The 16,953-nt window shown below is 45.2% G+C and overlaps 1 long non-coding RNA gene across 2 annotated transcripts in view; it reads right to left on the minus strand.

Moving 5' to 3' along the window:
- The window catches only part of LOC146049827 (uncharacterized), a 161,184-nt gene that overhangs the window by 66,067 nt on the left and 78,164 nt on the right, over positions 1–16,953 (minus strand). For both annotated transcript variants that reach the window (XR_014466213.1, XR_014466214.1), the window contains exon 3: positions 4,305–4,490. This is a non-coding gene — a long non-coding RNA (uncharacterized LOC146049827). The remainder of the gene's footprint in view (positions 1–4,304; positions 4,491–16,953) is intronic.

Raw genomic sequence — 16,953 nt, forward strand, 5'->3', positions numbered from 1 at the left:
AACTATATGCACTGCCGCCCTTTTACGGCACTAGGAGTTGCCGTAACTATATGCACTGCCGCCCTGTTACGGCACTAGGAGTTCCCGTAACTATATGCACTGCCGCCCTGTTACGGCACTAGGAGTTGCTGTAACTATATGCACTGCCGCCCTGTTACGGCACTAGGAGTTGCTGTAACTATATGCACTGCCGCCCTGTTACGGCACTAGGAGTTGCTGTAACTATATGCACTGCCGCCCTGTTACGGCACTAGGAGTTGCTGTAACTATATGCACTGCCGCCCTGTTACGGCACTAGGAGTTGCTGTAACTATATGCACTGCCGCCCTTTTACGGCACTAGGAGTTGCCGTAACTATATGCACTGCCGCCCTGTTACGGCACTAGGAGTTCCCGTACCTATATGCACTGCCGCCCTGTTACGGCACTAGGAGTTGCTGTAACTATATGCACTGCCGCCCTGTTACGGCACTAGGAGTTGCTGTAACCATATGCACTGCCGCCCTGTTACGGCACTAGGAGTTGCTGTAACTATATGCACTGCCGCCCTGTTACGGCACTAGGAGTTGCTGTAACTTTATGCACTGCCGCCCTGTTACGGCACTAGGAGTTGCTGTAACTATATGCACTGCCACCGTTTCGGCACTAGGAGTTGCCGTAACTATATGCACTGCCGCCCTGTTTTGGCACTAGGAATTGCTGTAACTATATGCACTGCCGCCCTGTTACGGCACTAGGAGTTGCCGTAACTATATGCACTGCCGCCCTGTTACGGCACTAGGAGTTCCCGTACCTATATGCACTGCCGCCCTGTTACGGCACTAGGAGTTGCTGTAACTATATGCACTGCCGCCCTGTTACGGCACTAGGAGTTGCTGTAACCATATGCACTGCCGCCCTGTTACGGCACTAGGAGTTGCTGTAACTATATGCACTGCCGCCCTGTTACGGCACTAGGAGTTGCTGTAACTATATGCACTGCCGCCCTGTTACGGCACTAGGAGTTGCCGTAACTATATGCACTGCCACCGTTTCGGCACTAGGAGTTGCCGTAACTATATGCACTGCCGCCCTGTTTTGGCACTAGGAATTGCTGTAACTATATGCACTGCCGCCCTGTTACGGCACTAGGAGTTGCCGTAACTATATGCACTGCCGCCCTGTTTCGGCACTAGGAGTTGGACTCATGTCCATGTCTACTCAGAATGCATAGTGACATACTTAACTGGGACATTATTATAGTGTATTTAATTTCTTATATTAATAAAGAGAAAATGTGTAACTGTAAACACCATATAAATAGCTACATAGCCAGGAAAGCTGGAACGGCTTCAGCATGACTCCAGAATTGACATACCGGTAATATAAACCTAAACAAACTAAAATTTTTGTATTCATAATCCAAAGACCCTGTGCCTTACTATGAAGCACAGGTGCCGATTTATGTTTTTGCTGGTGCGTGCTCAAGCCAAAAATATAGGGGAGTGGCTTCATGGGAAAGGGGCGTGGCCTCAAAATAATACTGATTTATATTACGCAGCACAGTTGTCTCCAATATTCAAATTATGGCAACAGTGCCAAATACATAAATGCCCCCACAGTGCCAAATACATAAATGTCCCCTCAGTGCCAAATACATAAATGCCCCCTCAGTGCCAAATACTTAAATGCCCCTACAGTGCCAAATACATAAATGTTACCACAGTGCAGGTACCTAAATGCCCACACAGTACCTGTGCCAGCGAAAAGGGAGGGGAGTGCAGTGGGACACGCGCGGGTGGGTGCTCATCAATTTCCGTGGGTGCTCGGGCCCTCCAGAACCCACAGAATCGGCACCTATGCTATGAAGCCCATACAATGGTATAAGCATTATGTCTTATTCAAGAAGCTTATTACCTAAAAAGAACAGATCCTAGGTTCCTTGATCAGTCAATGTGACATGCGCTTGGCAATTCATCTCTAGAGATGCTTCCAAACCTTAGAAAGATGTGGATCCAGTTTCCTTATTGGCAATGTATTTTCAGTATGGAGTGTTGGACAGCTGCCCCGGACACAGTCATTTGGCACATGGAATAGGCAGGTGGAAATGATCCTTGATTTATTAAGGATGAAAGGAGACGGGTGAAATTTACACACAGAATACAAACTTCCAGCGAGGGTAAATTTAATTTAATTAACTGATTTGTAATTCCGTAGTTTTTATTTATGTTACTTTGACAGTAGTAATTGTGTATTAGTGTTTAGTGTTCAGCCTTTTGTAGAGATGAGTCAAAACATTTCCACTTAAGTTAATCTCGAGTACAGTAAATCAGAGTTAATTTCTGTTTGTTGCCTTTATGTTGTTTCGAATGGTATGATTGGATCGGAAAGCTCGCAGTGCTGTCACACAAGGGGCAGGACTAACTGCATCAACAAATGTTCATATCTTTACAGAACTCCTTGGGGTAAATTAACTAGAATGGTAGATCTATTAATGGATGTTGCTATGGGTAACCAATCAGATTCAATCTATAATCATCTAGAAGGTGCTGAATAAGAAGTACATTCTGATTGGTTGCTATGGCCAATATCCCATCTTCAATAGAACTCCAATTTTAGTAAATTCACCTCTTTATGTCTGAGTGCACCTCCATACTGCAGTATCACAGTACAGAACATCCGTGACTCTATGATAAATAAAAATGCTGATGTTCTGCAAAGAAAGCCTTCCCAATACATTTACAAAGTTGGCTCCAATGACGAGAAGTAGCAAAAAATACGTGAATTAATTGTTTGTGATGGCGATGGGTAGAAATTAGTTCCATGGGAATATTTATTGACTGGAGGGGTGCATGATATAACCTTAAGGGGTGAATTAATTACATTTAGGTCATAAAGTGATTGGATACAGGTATCGGTTGATCTAGACTGAGAGTCATCAACTCAACTGACACCATATGGGTGGGATCCTTACTATGTATTACATCCATGTGATCATTGGATTACTTATTGCAGGTGTCTATGCTGTCTTTGCAATTAAGGAGGTCCCTGGAGTGCTGAAAGATGTCCCCATATCAATCTAAATTTATACTGCTTCTTATAATATCCTTTTCCAACACAAAAAAAAATCTCTAAGACCTGGTGTTAAAGAAAGGGAGAACCAAAGCAATTTGATATACCACTCACATACAATGAGACTTTGTATGTGATTTCTTACTATTGTGCAAGGGCCTGGTACTATCCTGCATTGCAGTAGGTGCTTCCCATGATGATGAGTGTTCTGATGCCCTCAGGGATCTTGCAACTGTTTGGCCTGTTGCAAGATCCCTGAAAAGAATCTAGGGGTACAAATTGACAACATGTTTACGCTGGAGAAAAAGCATTTCAGAGAGGCCATGTAATATATCTACAAATATATCAGGGGCCAAAATAGGGGACTGTCAGGAGTCCTGTTTATGTTGAGGACTATGCATAGGACACATGGCCACCCGTTGAGATAAGAGGGTGCTGGACGGGGTCCCGACAGTCGGGATCCCGACAGGCATTTACCCGACGTTGGGATCCCGGCTGTCAAAACACCGAGAGTCGGGTTCCTGATGGCCACCTGCTATTTTCCCTCGTGGGGGTCCACGACCCCCATAGAGGGAGAATAGAGTAGGTGGCTCGCGTAGCAAGCCACCGTGCCCGCAGTGTGGCGAGCTCAGCGAGCCCACAAGGGGCTTAGTTGTGCTCACCATGCTGTCTGGGTCCGGCCAGTCGGGATCCCAACATTGGGATTATGACTGTCAGGATCCTGACTGTCGGACCCCTGTACCACACCCGAGATACAGTAAGAGGAGAGGAGATTTCATAACCTCCGAATGAAGAGATTCTTTGCGGTTAGGGCAGTTAAAGTTTGGAATTCTCTGCCAGAAGAAGTAGCGTTGACAGACTGTATAAAAACATTTAAGAGAGTGCTAGACAAATTTTTAGCGGAGAAAAACATTTAGGGGGAAATTTACTAAAGGCAATTTGTAAAAAAATTAGGTGTATTTGTATCCAGAAATACACTTATTTTTGACATTTAGGGGGAAATTTACTAATATGAAAAACCTAGTTTTTCGTATTAGTATTTTCCCTACGACTGCATACGACTGTTTCAGTCGTATGCACAGTCGTGTTCCGGAGGGGAATTTACAAAGCAGTCATATACGACTTTCTTGGCTCCTGATTGGCCGCTAGGCGGCCAATAGAATCATTCTAAGAGACGCCGAGTATGAAATATCTCAGCATCTCTCCTCAGTGCGATGTGGAGAGTGCGGGGAGCGCCGGCAGCATGAAGATTACCTGGACTACGGCGGACCAAGAGAAGACATCTTCAGCACAGGACCAGGTGAATAGGATTTCCTTCCACAGCTCCACCATGGATTACTTCGGACCCGGACACCGCCATGGACCTGGAGCACGACACGGGACCGCCGACATGGACCTGGAGGACGACACAGGACACCGGACACCAGGACAGAGGGCTACCTACGGGATCAAGATAGGTAAGTATCAGTATGTGTGTAATGTATGTATTAAAGTTCTATTTTTCTTATGTGTCAGTGTGTGTTTATTTAACTATTATTTTAACTGTGGAACTACAAGACCCAATGGGCCCTTTAATGCCCCGCAGGCTGGAACTTGTGGTTCTCCAAGTCCCAGCTTGCGGGGGAGGCTTGCTGGGACTCATAGTTCCACAGTTTTAAACAATAGTTTTTCATCTATTCTTTTACACAGAATCAGCCCGGTGGCCACCGCACAGGGCCACCGGGGACAGCACCAGGCTTCAGCCTGGTCAGGTAAGTCCTGGAGGGGGGGGACCCCTTTATTGAGGGGTCCCCACTCCCCCAGGGCCCCTGGCCAGGCTGACCGGTCAGGGGGTTAATGTTTTGGCCGCGGGACCTTATATAATAAGTGTCCCCCGGCTGTGACATTACCCTTCTGGCTGGTTGTGCCTGGGGCTGGTTCTTAAAATACGGGGGACCCCTAGTCATTTTGTCCCCCGTATTTTGGGAACCAGCCCCGGACTTGGAGCCTGGGGCTGGTTGTTAAAAATCGGGGAACCCCTATTTGTCGGGTTCCTTGATTTTTAATTACCGGCCCCGGCTCTTTCAGCCTGGTGCTGGTTACAGCTGTGGGTGGGACCCCACGCTGTTTTTTTATTTATTTATTTTTTCTTTTTTTTTTTACACCTTGCAGCCTGCACGGATCTGACTGATCCGTGCAGGCTTAAAGCAAATACGACAGGACAATCAAGGTGTATTTTCCTGTCGTATTTTCGTGCCTGTTTTACACCAATTAGCAGCCGTATTATCAATACGGCTGCTTAGTAAATCAGGAACCACCATTCTTTTGAATGGTGATTCCTGTCGTATCCTATCGATGGTGTAGACATTCGTATTTGTAAATACAAATACGAATGTCCCATCTTTAGGAATACGAATTGCTGTATTTTTGGGATAGTAAATCCCGAAAATACAAATGTGTAAAAAATAGGTGTATTTCTGCCTACGAATACACCTATTTTTTACGAATTCATATTAGTAAATTTCCCCCTTACTATCCCGAAAATACGACAATTCGTATTCGTATTGATGTGCTATCAATACGAATACGAATTGCTGTATTTTCGTGATAGTAAATGTCAAAAATAAGTGTATTTCTGGATACAAATACACCTATTTTTTTATACAAATTTCCTTTAGTAAATTTCCCCCTTAGTTTTACACCCCCAGGGTAATGTGCATTTAGGGGACAAGTCATTGAAACATTGGCAACTAAATAAGTGGTGGTCTAGCTTAAAATTACACAGTTAAGTTATATGTTTCATATACAGTAGGTTGAACTTAATGGACAATTGTCTTTTTTCAAACTCACAAACTATGGGGCAGATGACTTAAGCCTGGAAAAGCGAAAAGTGGAAGGAGATTGTAAGCTTGCAGCAGGGCCCTCCTACCTCCAAGTCTGTCTGTTGTTACCCAGTTTGTTCTATTACTGTCTACAATTGTAAAGCGCAACAGAATCTTCTGCGCTATATAAGACGCTGTAAATAAATAAAATAATTAAATAAGGAGATAACGCACCAGCCAATCAACTCCCAACTGTAATTTTCGAACACCGTTCATTGGCTGGTGCTTTATCTCCTTTCACTTTATCTCCAGTTTATCTCTTCTCCAGGCTTAATACATCTGCCCCAAAGTAACTATGGGCCTTATTCTGGTTGCGGCGGGCAAACGTACGTACGTTCCGTATCAGCGTACGTTTACCGTACGCGGACGTTGAGCGAAAGTCCACCCACAAAACATCCGCATACGGACGGCCACAAACACCGACAAAGGGGAGTGGCGTACACTTGAGCGTACGCCACCGTACACGGACGGATCACCGCTTATACACCGACAACTGGCGTACAACAGAGCGTACGCCACCGTTTACGGACGGGACCGTTTTCACACCGACATCTTACGGCTATCTGAGCGTTCGCCACCTTGTACAGACGGGTCTCGCCTGTTTTCACTGGAAAACTCAGCGTATGTCACCGATCGTGAGAGTTAGCGTACGTCCGTGCACGCTGGCATACCCTTCACATATATGGCCCTCATAATCTAACCTTTCAACTATGATTAAGACAATTAAATGATTTATTCTAATTGTTATTCAATTATTGTTTTATGTATTTTTATCAAAATGAAAAAAAAAATGTTTGTATTCGAGTGTAAACGTTGACACATGTCGACTTGTGTAGATTGAGTGTGCTGCTGTTTAAAGTATATGAAAACACTTTCTGAATGGGCGTAGATGGTTATAAAATAACTACCTTGGCATATATAAGCAGGTCTTAAAATGATTCTTACCTTAAATGAAACCAACCTTTACATGTAGAGAAGTGTAGAAAGATAAGCTTCCAATGTGTTTGAGTGCTGTGTGTGGCTTGCAGGTAGTGAAATAATGGTTTGGACTTAATAGGCTGCAGCATTGCTTATTACATTCAGGTGTATGTGTTTGAGTAGTAATCAGCGTTAATTAGCAGACCTAGGCGTCCGCTCTCATGCGGTATCTGTAGGGGTGGTCTGGAGGTGGTGGCCGCCTGTTTTGTGTCCGAAATGCACGTTGCTTTCGCCAATCGAGCGGTTGTAGCACTGTACATTTTTTGTGCACACCACCGTGTACGCCCATGTTTACGCCCAGTTTTCCTCATTATTTCGGCCGCTCCCCTCAACACGCCCCTATGCCGCCCACAATGACCTTACTCTTGCGGACAGGTTTTTTCGCACGGAAAGAACCGTCCGTGAGCGTTGTGGAGTCATCGCGCCTGCGCATGGCGGAAGGTACGCATGCGCAGATAAAAAAAAAAAAACGGAACGTACGCTTACGGCCCAGCCGCCCGAACCAGAATAATCCCCTATATCTGAGAGAGTCAATTAATTGCTTAACACTAAGAATGTCTTGAGGACACAATACAGTTTCTGAGGAAGAAGGGCAGCTACAGAATGCTTAACAAAAAGAGACAAGTGTTCTACCATGCTCCTATGGGATGTGTCATTGTACTGCATGACATCCAGGTCACCTGAGTATGGGAGATGTGAACGTGATAAGGCATCAGCGATATGGAGGTCTTTTCCATTCTTGTACACCACACAGATTGAAAATGTTGAAGTTGAGCATGAAACATTGAATGTGAATTGAGGCAGCATGCTGGAGTTTACATAGAATGGTAATCAGGGGTTGGTGGTCTGTAACCAGCACTGGACAAAGGAAGATTAAAGCCAACAGTTCATTTTCATAACCCAACTCTGGGTTCTGAAAGAAAAACCAAAGGGTTTGTTATATCGCAGGCAGGCAGCACCAGGGCCAGGCTGGAATGTATTGGCAGACATCACAACAGAAACATGCACATGAAATAATTGTAGCATCTACTGTAGCGTGACATGGTCATAGCCTCAAGGTAAAAATAGCAGTTTGACAAATACTTGCCACTAAATGTAACTGCAGCGGGAAATTTGTGGATTGCAGTGCAGCCGTTTCCCTGGTCCTGGTTAAATATCTGGACATTACTTGTCATTGTATGATACTGCAGCAGGTAATTTGTGGATTGTAGCATGTCCGTGCCCATAGTCCTGAAGAACTGCCCAATGTAAACAGTTAATGTTTTGGGGTTTTTGTGTTGGAGCGGTTCTCGCGATATGACGTTTAACAGTCTTATTTTAATCCTAAACAGGAAGAAAACCGTTTATCCGGCACCGTTGGTTCCAGCACTGAGGCGGATTACCGATTTTGCCGGATTTTCGATGGTGTCTCGCAGCGCCCTTGTAGCATGACCCTCTCAGTTTGATTCCCCCCTCCCTAACCCCCCGCAGTTTGTATCCTGCTTGCAAGGGATCCAAGCCTCCACAACACGTCTCAGCCTCGCAGCGTGACTCTCCCCTCCCGCAGCCTGACACCCCGGTATAAGAATTGTCTGCTATAGGAGCAAGTACACCGGGGCTGATATGACCCATGCTATGCATCCCCCCCCCCCCCCCCCCCATGCAGAATTGTACAAATTTACACTGGAAGGATTACGAGATAAGCTCTGGAAAATACGCTGTACACAGGACAACCTTATCGCAGGGGCTTACTGGGCAGTGGCCTTGGGCCCCAACAATTCTAGGGGCCTTCAGGAAGCCATGAGTATCTCACGCGGCTAGAAACATTCTCTACCAGACTGCAGCTGAACGGTTAATGACTGTAAGCAAGATAACTGCTGGATGGCTGAGAGCAGGTAAAGAGACACCGCAGGAAGTAGGGGCCCCAGTGCATTGCTTTGCCTAGGGCCCACAATACACAAAAGTATGAAATTGGGTATTTGTGGTGCAGCTTCTAAGACACAATAAACATCTTGCACTAATATACTGCAAAGGCACCAGGGGATTAGACACAACCGCATTAAAAACACATCGCTTACCAGCCCTTATTAGCGTAATGTGTTATATCCAGATCTGCTGAGCGGCCTATTTTCTAACAGTTTAGGACATGGAGATTAATTTGCCACTAAATAAATGAAGGAAGCTGAAGCACGTGATGATGATATTAATGATTTCAATTATTATGCCAGGTGAATTCGTCAATGACCTTTCCTTTTGTTCCACATGGCCACTTGCTACATTGACTAATGAAGCAAATAGGTCAATGGCGGAATTTATGGCAGGAATGCAGCATTCTAAATAGAATAATCATAATATGCTGATGTCGACAGAGCGGTATGCAAACTGTGAGTGTGTGCGCTTGGACAGCATCAAGCGCCGTTATTGGTATACGTTATATAATGTGTGTATACACTGTAATATATACTGTTTGTGTGCTCACGTTCTGGTTGTACAGACATTACGCAGACAATTATGGAGAGTAATAAACATTTCACTAAAGCTGGGGACACACTGGTAGTTATATCTGCAGACTACTGTATATACTGGGATTTAAGGCCAAAGTATCGGGATTTGAATGCCAGGATTGAATGCACCCATTCCGGGAATTTGGGATCTGCATCTGGTGCCGTAATCTTTTTTTCATGCTGTGTATGCAGCGCTCATCTTCCATCTGTGAGGCTGTGCCCTACGCTGTACGATGTCAGAGGTCATGCAGCGCAGCCCCATGCCGGTCCTCCCCCTCAGCTCCGACAGCAATTCTAAGTGTGGGGGAGAACTCCTGCAGCCGCGGCATGTGAAGGTGAGTGGGCTGACTGCTGCTAAGAGATTGAAGGTCTGCCGCCTGCCAAACCAGGACTGCCAGGTGGGGTCTGCCAGGTGGGGACTGAGCAGGCTGAGGCATGATAGGCAGGGGTGCCACCATGGAGCCACCACTGAGGATGGGACTGGAGCCTAGAGACTGAGAGGGCTGCCGAGTGGGCTGAGGCCTGAGGGGCAGCATTGTCACCATGGAGCCACCACTGAATTTACCACAGGAAAGGAGCCTGGAGCCTGGAGGACTGGTGCGTGGAGCCCTGCTGCCAGTGTATGAGGGACCCTGTCTGCACTGCATTGAGTTGAAGACAAGCCCTATTTTTATTGACCAACTCAATCCCGGGAATCTCAGTGTTGATATTTTTTCATTCACGAAGCCCAGGATTTCAAAAATAAACCAGGATTGTCATCCTTACTGCAGACGGATTGGGCAGCGTGTTCTCCATACACACTTGCCCTTATTCAGATGTGATCACAGTACAAATTTGTTTGGAAAACGGGCAAAACCATGTGCACTGCAGGTGGGGCAGATGTAACATGTGCAGATGCCCGCCCATTGAGCTGACAGTCACCGGTGGCTCCTGCAGTGGTTGTACGGCGGTTGGTGGATCGCCCATACACACAGAACGATGCACCAATATAACTTTAGATAAACATAGCCAATGGGGATGATGGTACACACTGGCCGATGGTCCGTTGAAAAAGTTGCTGAGACAGTGAAACACGTCAGGTACCTTGCCTTGCTCACTTGCATGTTTGGATTGATCCAGACCAGCCTCAGACAGACAGACACAATATACCCCCCATGCGTGAGGCCCCAATTTGCACCATTTATTTATACCAGCATTGTATGTTTTCCATTAAATGGTCATCTTTTGTTTTATTATATTAAATTACATGATTTTAATGTGAAATCAGTCCAATCTTTTTTATTTTCTATATTTATTCATTTTCATATCGGAAAACGGTACTTGTTTCCTAGCACGGCACCCATCGGGTCCCATCGCATACCTTAACTTAAGGTATGCGATGGGACCCGACGGACCCGATTTCGGGCTTTTTTTTTTTAGGTTTCCCGACAAATGTAAAATCGGGTCCATCGCATGCCATTATAATGGCATGCGATGCGACCGACGCGACCGACCCAATTTTACATTGTAAGCATTTTATGTAATGTTAAATTTATATGTAAAACCGGGTCCATTGTATGCCATTATAATGGCATACAATGCGACCAATACGATGGACCCGATATTACATAGGAACCAATGTTAAATGGCCCCCCATACCCAATTTTTGATTGTATACCCACCCTGATGGGTAATTTCTATGTCAAATGCCCCCCCCCCCCCCCGTTGTTAACGTCACCCCACGATGAACGCCAACCCGAAGGGCTGCGAGCGCAGCGAGCCCGCGAGGGGCGGCGGTACGCGTCCTCCGACCTTTTCATACCCCCACTATCCACGTCAGCGTGGAGTTGATTTTATATGTTTATATGGTGTGGTGAGCGCAGCGAGCCACCGAGCCCGAAGTGTGGCGAGCGCAGCGAGCCCCGCGAGGGGACGCGTAATATGTCTGAAGTAATGTGCGTCCCCTTGCGGGGCTCGCTGCGCTCGCCACGCTTCGGGCTCGGTGGCACGCTGCGCTCGCCACACTATATAAAATCAACTCCACGTCGACGTGGATAGTGGGGGTATGAAAAGGTCGGAGGACGCGTATCGCCGCCCCTTGCGGGCTCGCTGCGCTCGCCACGCTTCGGGTTCATGTTGATCGTGGTGTGACATTAACAATGGGGGGGCATACAATGAAAAATGGGGTCTGGGGGGAATTTAACATTGGGGCCAATGTTGCATGCGATGCGATTGACCCGATTTTTGCAACCCGATTGCATACAATTAAAATCGGTGGTGCCGTGCTTGGAAACAAGTACCCGGAAAACATTAGCCACCGGTGTCATAAGCCACCAGCGCTGCTATCCCCAATCTTCTTTATCTTTTTTAGTATGACTAAAGGAGCCCATAGACACTCCGTTGTGTACGGCTCTGTTCTGTACTATGCGATGCGCGCTCCCGCGCATCACATAGTATGGTACAAAAAGTATGTGCTGCACATACTTTTTGTACTAGGTACACATCGTATTGGATCGCAGTGCATGCACAAAGCATGCACAAGGGATGCGATCCGATACGATTAACGGACCGTGTATGGGGGGCTTAACCTGAAATTTTAGCAGCTGCTAATGAACCATCTCACATCATAGCGCCACCTTCCCCTTCCCCCCCCCTCACAGGGAGAATACCTTTTGACGACTACATAAAAAAGTTGAGTAAATACAGATCTCATCTGTATACTCTATACTGTTGTAATATAATATATGTAGTTCTACCATACTTCTATAAAGAAAGGAAGATCAATTGTCTGCATTTAAATGGCTCATTTTATAGAATCTTGTAGTTGTAAGTGTAACACATACAGCCCTGTGTGTCCTTTAGTATCCGGAATAAAGGGGCAGGCATATAGTATTCCTGTACAGTCTCTGGAGTCTGAGGTGTTACCCAGCTATTGGCTGCTGGGGAACTACATCTCCTGGCAGCTCTATCCTTTGGGATTGATGGGAAAACAACAGAAAAGCCCTGGGTGAGAGTACGGATGGTACCTGTCGAGCTGCAGCATTTAGAATTGGGAATCCCTCTGTCTTGGTGCCACAAGTAAGATAAGTGGAGGATATTGACAGTTGACACTGGAGACCTCCAGCAAAGAATTGCAGCATTCATAGGAAGAGTCACAAATGAACACTTTAAGGCAAACATTGATAGGTTCCACTAGTTGCGTTACTAAAGACTGCACTATATACTTAGAAATGATAATTCAAGCTACGCCCAAATCATAAGGAGTATGTGTGTGTGCCTGCAAAATATGTAATATTGGGGTATTAATTGTTTGTAGTTACTGGACATGAGCTCATCTCGGCTAAAAATCTGAATATGCTACTTCAATGTAAACCACATGTGCACCAACACCAAATGGACATTAAAGTAATATATCTGAAGATTCATATTGCATGAGAAATAGGTATAGCAATTTTATTTGTGATTTGCAGCATTGCATAGCAGGACTGGGGCAATGGTGATAAGATTTACGGCAAATAGTTTCAAAGACCCCCCTATCATTCTCACCAGGGAAAACCACAACATGTAAGAGGTGAACCCAGATCTTCTGGGATACCAATGGGGCTTGCTAATTTTCATGAGTTTCCCAAACAATCCCAAAAAGTAGGTAAGTATGTAATGAGATCTATAGATGTAAGAGCCTTGTCATTGATGATGTAGTCCATGGGTCTTCAAACTGCCGCACTCCATATGTTGTGAAACTACAAATCCCAGCATGCCTTGCCTTGAGTTTTAACACTCCCTTATAGCAAAACTGTGGCAAGGCATGCTGGGATTTGTAGTTTCACAACATCTGGAGGGCCGCAGTTTGAAGACCAATGATGTAGTCTATAAAGATGATGATGATGATGATGATGATGATGATGATGATGACGTCAATGATGTTGATGGATATGATACAATACTGGCAGCTACTGTAGAAGAGTGGACCTCATTTAGGGCCTTATTTTGGTTCATTCTTTCTGACAAAATCCTTCTTAGATGGGCAAAACCATGTGCACTGCAGGTGGGGCAGATGTCACATGTGCAGAGAGAATTAGATTTGGGTGGGGTTTTACTTCAAAGTGAGATCTATATTGCAGTGTAAAAATAAAGCAGTCAGTATTTTTCCTGCACAGAAACAAAATTACTCACACAAATCTAATTCTCTCTGCACATGTTACATCTGCCCCCCTGCAGTGCACATGGTTTTGTCCATCTAAGAAGGATTTTGTCAGAAAGAATGAACCAAAATAAGGCCCTTAGTCTTTTTACCACACATTAGGTTCATTATGTTTTTGGGGGCATTGTCTTGTAATATATGTGTAGAAGTTGGATGATGGTGTGGCATCTGCCACTCCATCACCAACTTCTACACACACCAGTGGATATCCTGAGACAATGAACAACCCAAAAACTAAAACCGTGGAATCATTTATTAGATGGTATTGTGATAGTACAGCCGAGCTCTGGGCTGTACAAACACTGATCATGGAGCGGAGCTTGAGCGGAGTGGTTTTGCATGACTGTATGTAGGTATCAGTTAGTGGCTTAATGTCCCTGATGGTGTGAAATCACTGTCATTTCAGGATCTTTCGGTGCTAAGCGGAAGATTGTGTCTCCAAGTGTGGCGTTCCAGCACAATGACATGTTGGCTCTGCAAAAGGGCAACACTAAGGTCAGTGGCCATCATGGTAAGTGAATGAAGCCTCCCTGGAGGAACAAATATTAAGTCTGCGTAGTAGGATTTCCATCCTCATCACTTTGTTGACCTTATCCAACTGGTCATGACCAATGCCAGTAGCTTAAATCCATTCTAGGAGTTGTATATGTTTTTTTTTTCCAATTGAGACCTTGGTTGAAACTGTATAAATTCCTCCTTGCAATTACAGATCTTCTAGTCTGGTTTCCATTGGCTCAGGACAGAGTTTGTACCATCTTGTATCTACCTCTTTACTTGATTGTGCTGAGAAACTTAGATAGGATAGTGCGGAACACTGTAGTTGCACTGGAGTGGTAACAGTTAGTTGCATTGTACAGTGTAGATGGAAGACCTGTGGGATGGTATATGCTAATTGGAACATGGTCAAGCATGTGTGTAGGATAGCATGACTGTGCCTTCCAGGTGTATGTCCTTCGGTAGCAGTATCCAGCATATGTAATATAGGTACTCTTTACCTACTAGGGCATCGTTAGTAAAAAAAAATCGGGTCGGTCGCATCGCATGCGACCAAAAAATCGCATGCGATGCGACCGACGCGATGCCCGTGATTTCTCATAGGGAACAATGTTAAATGTCCCAATTGTCCCGATTTTGCTGTTCAATGTCTCAATTGACCCGATTTTTCCATAGGAAACAATGTTAAATGGCCCACAGAGGCCAAATAGGCACCCTGAAGTGTGAAATGGCCCCCACAATTGTTAACGCCACCCCACGATCAACATCAACCCGAAGCGTGGTGAGCCCGCGAGGGGCGGCGGTACGCGTCCTACGACCTTTTCATACCCCCACTATCCACGTCGGCGTGGAGTTGAGAATAGAAAGTGTGGCGAGCGCAGCGAGCCACCGAGCCCGAAGCGTGGCGAGCGCAGCGAGCCCCGCGAGGGAACGCGGACAGCTGTGAAGCCCGCGAGGGGACGCGGATACCTGTGAAGGTATCCGCGTCCCCTCGCGGGGCTCGCTGCGCTCGCCACGCTTCAGGCTTTCTATTCTCAACTCCACGCCGACGTGGATAGTGGGGGTAGGAAAAGGTCGTAGGACGTGTACCGCCGCCCCTCGCGGGCTCGCTACGCTCGCCACGCTTCGGGTTGACGTTGATCGTGGGGTGGCGTTAACAATTGTGGGGGCCATTTCACACTTCAGGGTGCCTATTTGGCCTCTGTGGGCCATTTAACCCCTTCCTGACAGAGCTAGTTTTTGCGTTCCTGACAGAGCCATTTTTTTCAAATCTGACATGTCTCACTTAAGTGGGGATAACTTTTTTTTGCTTTTACTTATCCCAGTGATTTTGAGATTGTTTTTTCGTGACACATTGTACTTCAAATTAGTGGTAAATTTGGGTCGATACAGTCTGTGTTTTTTTGTGAAAAATACCAAAATGTCGTGAAAAAATGGAAAATTTAGCGATTTGCAAAATGTTAAATTTTCTGCTTGTGAGACAAATAATCATACCACTCAAAATAGTTAATAACTAACATAGACCATATGTCTACTTTATGTTGCCATCATTATTTCAACTTCCTTTTAATTTTTTTGGACACTAGGAGGCTTACAATATGAATAGCAAATTCTCAAATTTTCAAGAAAATTTCAAACACTGATTTTTTTAGGGACCAGTTCAGTTCTGATGTGACTTTGAGGGACTTGTATGTGAGACACCCCCATAAATGATGCCATTTCAAAAACTGCACCCCTCACAGTATTCAAAACAGCATTTTGGAAGTTTGTTAACCCTTTAGGTGTTTCACAGGAATTAAAACAAAGTGTAGGTGAAATTTCAAAATTTCATTTTTTTTGCAGATTTGCAATTTTAATACATTTTTCTAAGGAACACAGTACATTTTACTAGAGAAATGTGACTAAAAATTGATTCCCCCAATTCTTTTGTTTTCATAAATATCCTATATGTGGCCCTAGTGTGCACGTTGACCAAACCACAGGCTTCATAATAGAAGGAGCACCTACTTGATTTTGGAGCCTCCTTTTTATGAGATTATTTTTTAGGCACCATGTAGGTTTCTAGGCACCATAAGATGCTAAAAGTTAGGAACCCCCCCACAAGTGACCCCATTTTGCAAACTACACCCCTCAGGGAATTCATCTAGGGGTATAGTGTACATTTCAAACCCCCAGGGGTTTCACCAATTGTGGTACAACTGGGCAGTGAAAATGAAAAATTAATTTTTTTACACAAAAATGCAGTTCTGGCTCCAAATTTGTCATTTTCACAAGGAATGAAGGAGACAAAGCACCCCAAAATCTGTGCCCCAATTTCTCCCGAGTACCGCAATGCCTCACATGTGACCAAAAAATACCAGTTGGGTGCATGGCAGGACTCAGAAGGGAAGGAGTGATTTTTGGATTTTGCAGCTCAGATTCTGGTGGAATTTTGGTGGGTGCTATGTCGCATTAGCAAGACCCCCAAAGCACCAATACAGTGGAACCCCCCCACAAGTGACCCCATTTTGCAAACTACACCCCTCAGGGAATTCATCTAGGGGTATAGTGTACATTTCAAACCCCCAGGGGTTTCACCAATTTTGATACAAGTGGGCAGTGAAAATGAAAAATTACATTTTTTTACACAAAAATGCAGTTCTGGCTCAAAATTTTTCATTTTCAGAAGGTATGAAGGAGAAAAAGCACCCCAAAATCTGTGCCCCAATTTCTCCCGAGTACGGCAATGCCTCACATGTGAACAAACAATACCAGTTGGGTGCATGGCAGGACTCAGAAGGGAAGGAGTGATTTTTGGATTTTGCAGCACAGATTTTGGTGGAATGAATGGTGGGTGCTATGTTGCACCAATACAGTGGAACCCCCCCACAAGTCACCCCATTTTGCAAAGTACACCCCTCAGGGAA

This window comes from Crinia signifera, chromosome 12 (genome assembly GCF_055691185.1).
Source record: "Crinia signifera chromosome 12, ASM5569118v1, whole genome shotgun sequence".
Classification (NCBI taxonomy): Eukaryota; Metazoa; Chordata; class Amphibia; order Anura; family Myobatrachidae; genus Crinia; species Crinia signifera.